Here is a 5,829-nt window from a genome sequence, read left to right as displayed (position 1 = left end):
TCGAACTTACTGGGGAATAAATTGCTATTCTTTGTGTTGTGGTGTTGTATACATTCTATATGTATATGTGTAAATGTTTTACGAGTCTGATGACGTAATGTTATTTGTAGAAAAATACCAGGTAGAGGCGATGGCATATAAAAAGGCGGAAACATAACGCCACGCGGCGCTCTTGACGGGTCATATCAGAAGCCGGAAGCTTTATCAGGTAAGTTGAAGGAAGGCCAACGCGGTTAAGTAGCACCTAGACTACTGATAGTAAGTACATTTTCGATGTAGTAAATGGCGGTTAAAGTATATTTTTTCCGTCGGAAAAAATCGTAACGTACAAAAAGATCTGTCTCAATGTATCAAAAGGATCTTAGTATAAAACTGGATCAAAAGGATCATAGTATAGAAATTGATGCTAGAAGCTCGCCGTTAAAAAGAACGAAAGCCCATGTAGCCAAGCTGTAGCAGGCTACGGATGGTTGTTACATTTTAGATGTAGTAAATTGCGGTTATATGTTTCCTTTTCCGTTGGAAAACGGTAACGTTCAGAAAGAGATAAAAGGAGCAATTGATTAAAAGGATCATAGTATAGAAATATATCAAAAAGAAATAAAATCATAGAATAAAAAACCGGAAGTTTGTCGGTAAGTAGACTGAAAACCATCGTGACATTTATCATGTTGTTAATACGCCCGTTAATACGTTTATAGTCGTATTTAATAAGAATGGGAGGCCTCGATATATTTAAAATTATTATTTATTTATTTGTTCTACTTTCGATATTAGACGAGCGTATCATGATATTGATACATTCACGAACGGTGTGGATTGAGCTATCAAGAGAATAGCAGGCAGTTGTTAGGTTGTTATAAACTTATATTTGACACGATAACGGCCGATCATATATTTACTAAAACTCGTTAAAACTAAAATGAGGTGTACTAGCATTCTTACGTCAAATTTACTTAAAATAGTTATTTTCTTTTGTGATGATGGCATACATCACAGTGTAGAATATGAAAAAAACATTATATGCTAGTGACTAGACGAGTTTGGATGTTAACTGGCTGAAGAAACAGTATTTTGATTCCTTCTCAGAGAGTAGAATGGCTCGGGCATGTGATCGATATGCATAAAATGCAGTTTTTCATAATTAAAAATTGAGTAGCTAGGCTAGAAAAAAGTATTGATTCGATGATCTATCTAATTTATCAAACGAAAGAAAAATTAGTACCAAAAGATAAATTAATAGCTAGTCTTGTAGGGCAGATAATTTCCTTTCAGAGTGTGATTGTAAATAAAGTTTGGTGATAACAATGCATATATAAAATTGCATAAATACCAGAGCTAGTTGGAAAGCTCCCGTTATTGTAACGTTGCAAGTTATTTACAAACTTAGATTATGGAAAGAAAGCACTAGGCAGTTAATCAACGGTGGAAAAGATTTCAAACACAATCAGTTGTTTTTGTGTAATATAGTTGCTGATGCAAGTACCACAAGTTATGGTTTATGGAGGTTTTATAGAAAGTTGTAGCTATAATGTAGATATAGGCGAAATGACTGTCAAGCTAACGATTTTCATAAAAATAAAAAAAAAGCAAATTTATTTTCAATTTTGTTTTATTCCATTGACGGAGAGAGTAAAGGTATGTACTCGTGATCTTTGAGACCCGAAAATGAGAAAATTGGAATGTACATGATCTTAAAAAAAAGAGCAACCTGTTCCCGGAAGTGAACAGATTATTGACGAAAAGAGAAAAGTTATTCCTGGAAGTTATTACTAGATTACACTGTTAAAATCAAGGAGGTACACTGCCAGTGTTTCTATAAACGAAACAGGTAATGCATATTGTGATTTAATATGAAGTCAATACATTAAGCCACCGGAAGTTGGTTTTCAAGATAAACCGGATAAGTATTCCGTCGTTCATCATAACGTAAGTAAAAATTTCTTATGATCAAGAAAATGCCTTGCATACGGCTAGAAAAGGTATGTTATTGCTCCCGGAAGTGAGCAGAAAGAGTTTGCTATGGTCCCCGGAAGTGGACATAGAGCCCAGTAGATTGCTCCCGGAAGTGAGCAGAAATTGTAGGCTATGGTCCCCGGAAGTGGACATAGAGCCCAGTAGATTGCTCCCGGAAGTGAGCAGAGATGCTCCATGAAGAGAGCAGAGAGTATGCTATGGTCCCCGGGTGTTATGTTATATGAAATGTTTTAAATGCTTTGCAAAATTCGTACATCAAAGTGTATTCAGACAATAAAATGTAAAATCTATATTATTGAATGGTAGTCAAAATAAATAGCTTTAGATTTAAATATGTTGTGTGGATACTGGATTCAATGAAAAGAAGCAGTGGGTGCCTTAGTTCAATATGGGGAAACAATGTAAAATGGTTAGTTCAGAAACTAGGTTGGTATCAATCTGTATCAATAAGATGATATCGCATCCTTGTTGTTCCAAAAAGGGGCAGTTCGCCTTATTGGCTAATGTTGATTTGTCATACGGACATTTTAGAGATATTGTGAAATATTGCAAAAAGTTTGGTAGAGACTGTATGATTCCAGGTTGTTTTGTTAACACTAGATTATCATTAAATAAGATAGCGTTAAGGTGCATATCACAATACAGTTATTGATGTATAGTACATATGTTTGACAGGAAATGTTTTGAGAGGTACTCTGAAGGAGCGATTAGAGGGCTCGGGCTTGCATGGGCTTCGAAGAGATTAGATGGCGGACAGAATGGCTAAGTAAATACTTGAACAATCAAGAGCAGACAATACGGTGAAGAAAAGAATTCTTCATGTGCACATTTCAAATACTGTGAAGAAAATGTAGTCGCCATGCCAGCCTTACATATATCAGTAGAAATGTACATGGCTCAATTGATGGATCGAGGAAATCTAATAACGTTTTTTACATCTGTGTTTTACAGTATTAAATGGATCCTTTCTATTAATAGTGTACATGATCCAAAGAAAGATTTAACAAACTATTATAAGAAGCTTCAAAGCGTGTGTGCTTCAAACCATTTCACAAGAAAGATGTATCATGTACATGTGCATTCATTAGAGATGATACAAACATTGTGTTTGATATAAGGAGATTCCACTGTTTTCATTGATTGATCATTTTTGGGTTATGCATGTACATGTATCATGCATATTAACAAATTAAGTGAGTTTCATTGTAATGACCTACAATTGAAATCTGATCACTTTGGTATTAGTGTACGCCATTATAATACTGGCATGTATACGAATGGTTCGGATATTATAATTGCAAAATGTACAACTACAACTTCCCATGTGGCGTTTTATTAGCTATTGTCATCACCTTGGCGTCGGCGTCGGCGTCTGCGTCGGCGTCGGCGTCCGGTTAAGATTTGCGTTTAGGTCCACTTTTCTCAGAAAGTATCAATGCTATTGCATTCAAACTTGGTACACTTACTTACTATCATGAGGGGACTGGGCAGGCAAAGTTAGATAACTCTGGCGTGCATTTTGACTGAATTATGTGCCCTTTTTATACGCCCGTATAAAATACGGGACGTATTATGTGAAACCCCTTGGCGGGCGGGCGGCGGGCGGGCGGCGGGCGGCGGGCGGAAGGCATCACTTTGTCCGGACTCTAATTCAAATTGTATTCATCCGATCTTCACCAAACTTGGTCAGCAGTTGCATCTAGTTGATATCTAGGCCAAGTTCGAATATGGGTCATGCCGGGTCAAAAACTAGGTCATAGGGTCAATAAGTGCATTTTCAAAGGGGCCACTTTGTCCGGACTCTATTTCAAATTGTATTCATCCGATCTTCACCAAACTTGGTCAGCAGTTGCATCTAGTTGATATATAGGCCAAGTTCGAATATGGGTCATGCCGGGTCAAAAACTAGGTCATAGGGTCAATTAGTGCATTTTCAACGGCGCCACTTTGTCCGGACTCTAATTCAAATTGTATTCATCCGATCTTCACCAAACTTGGTCAGTAGTTGCATCTAGTTGATATCTAGGTCAAGTCCGAATATGGGTCATGCTGGGTCAAAAACTAGGTCAAAGGGTCAATTAGTGCATTTTACTTTGTCCGGACTCTAATTCAAATTGTATAAATCTTATCTTCACCAAACTTGGTCAGTAGTTGCATCTAGTTGATATCTAGGCCAAGTTCGAATATGGGTCATGCCAGGTAAAAAACTAGGTCATAGGGTCAATTAGTCCATTTTCAACAGCGCCACTTTGTCCGGACTCTTATTCAAATTGTATTCATCCGATCTTTACCAAACTTGGTCAGTAGTTGCATCTAGTTGATATCTAGGTCAAGTTCGAATATGGGTCATGTCGGGTCAAGAACTAGGTCATAGGGTCAATTAGTGCATTTTCAACGGCGCCACTTTGTCCGGACTCTAATTCAAATTGTATTCATCCGAAACTTTTAAACAACTTTTTATCCTGCGTCAAAGTGGTATGGGGGTCTAAACAATTATGATTTAAACATTGTGTTTTAGAGAACAAATGAGACTAAGTGTACACTTATTGATATCAATGCATATATATGAATATATCAGTTATATAAGTTGTTGTTGTTTTTTTTGCTTATTTCCAAAACAAATACATCAATCATCAGTGTATCATCTCCAATGGCACACGAATCGGGCGTATATTGCTCCGTCATGCGGCGCTCTTGTTGTACTTAGAAAATTGACAATTTTGGTTAAGTTTTGCGTTTAGGTCCACTTTTTTCAGAAAGTATCAATGCTATTGCATTCAAACTTGGCACACTTACTTACTATCATGAGGGGACTGGGCAGGCAAAGTTAGATAACTCTGGCGTGCATTTTGACATAATTATGTGCCCTTTTTATACTGAGAAAATTGAAAATTTTGGTTAAGTTTTGTGTTTAGGTCCATTTTATTCCTTAAGTATCAAAGCTATTGCTTTCATACTTGCAACACTAACTAACTATCGTAAGGGGACTGTGCAGGCAAAGTTATGTAACTCTGACTGGCATTTGGACGGAATTATGGGCCCTTTATACTTAGAAAATTGAAAGTTTGGTTAAGTTTTGTGTTTTGGTCCACTTTACCCCTAAAGTATCATAGATATTGCTTTCATACTTGGAACACTCGCAAACTATCATAAGGGAACAGTAAAAGAACAAGTTGCATAACTCTGGATGTCATTTTTACGGAATTATGGCCCTTTTTTGACTTAGTAACTTTGAATATATGGTTAAATTTTGTGTTTCGATCCACTTTACTTCTTAAGTATCAAGGCTATTGCTTTCAAGCTTCAAATTCTTTCATGCTATCATGAGGTTACTGTACCTGGCAAGTTGAATTTTACCTTGACCTTTGAATGACCTTGACTCTCAAGGTCAAATTATTAAATTTCGCTAAAATTGCCATAACTTCTTTATTTTTGATTAGATTTGATTGATACTTTTACAAAACTACTCTTACCTGACATACCACAATAGACTCCACCCAAACCATCGCGGGTTCCCCCCCCCCGCCCCCCCCGAACCCCCCTCCCCTATTTTTTTTTAAGATCATCTCACAAATGACCACCACACCCTCACACTATACCCACACTTTTTTTTAAACGGTTAAAAAACAAAACTATTTATTTTGATTATTTTATGTTTGAAATACCGTCCAACCATCGCACCCAAGAATCCCCCCCACCCCCCTCCCCCCACCCGAATCCCCCCCCCCTATTTTTTTTCTTTTTTTTGTTAAGATCATCTCACAAATTACCACCACACCCTCACACTATACCCCCCCCCCCTCACACCCCCCCCCCCCCTCCAATTTTTTTTTATTGAAACGGTTAAAAAAC

At 37.2% G+C, this 5,829-nt stretch overlaps 1 long non-coding RNA gene across 1 annotated transcript; it reads left to right on the top strand.

Moving 5' to 3' along the window:
- The first annotated feature begins 217 nt into the window (after nucleotides 1–217).
- On the top strand, nucleotides 218–4,566 carry LOC127832220 (uncharacterized). The gene is made up of 2 exons (XR_008026748.1): nucleotides 218–4,003; nucleotides 4,306–4,566. It is a non-coding gene; the product is annotated as an uncharacterized LOC127832220 (long non-coding RNA).
- The last annotated feature ends 1,263 nt before the right edge of the window (nucleotides 4,567–5,829 follow it).

The sequence above is a fragment of the Dreissena polymorpha genome, chromosome 1, assembly GCF_020536995.1.
Source record: "Dreissena polymorpha isolate Duluth1 chromosome 1, UMN_Dpol_1.0, whole genome shotgun sequence".
NCBI classification, from domain to species: Eukaryota; Metazoa; Mollusca; class Bivalvia; order Myida; family Dreissenidae; genus Dreissena; species Dreissena polymorpha.
Note: the sequence above shows the minus strand (reverse complement) of the source record. Positions and strands in the feature narration are given on the sequence as shown.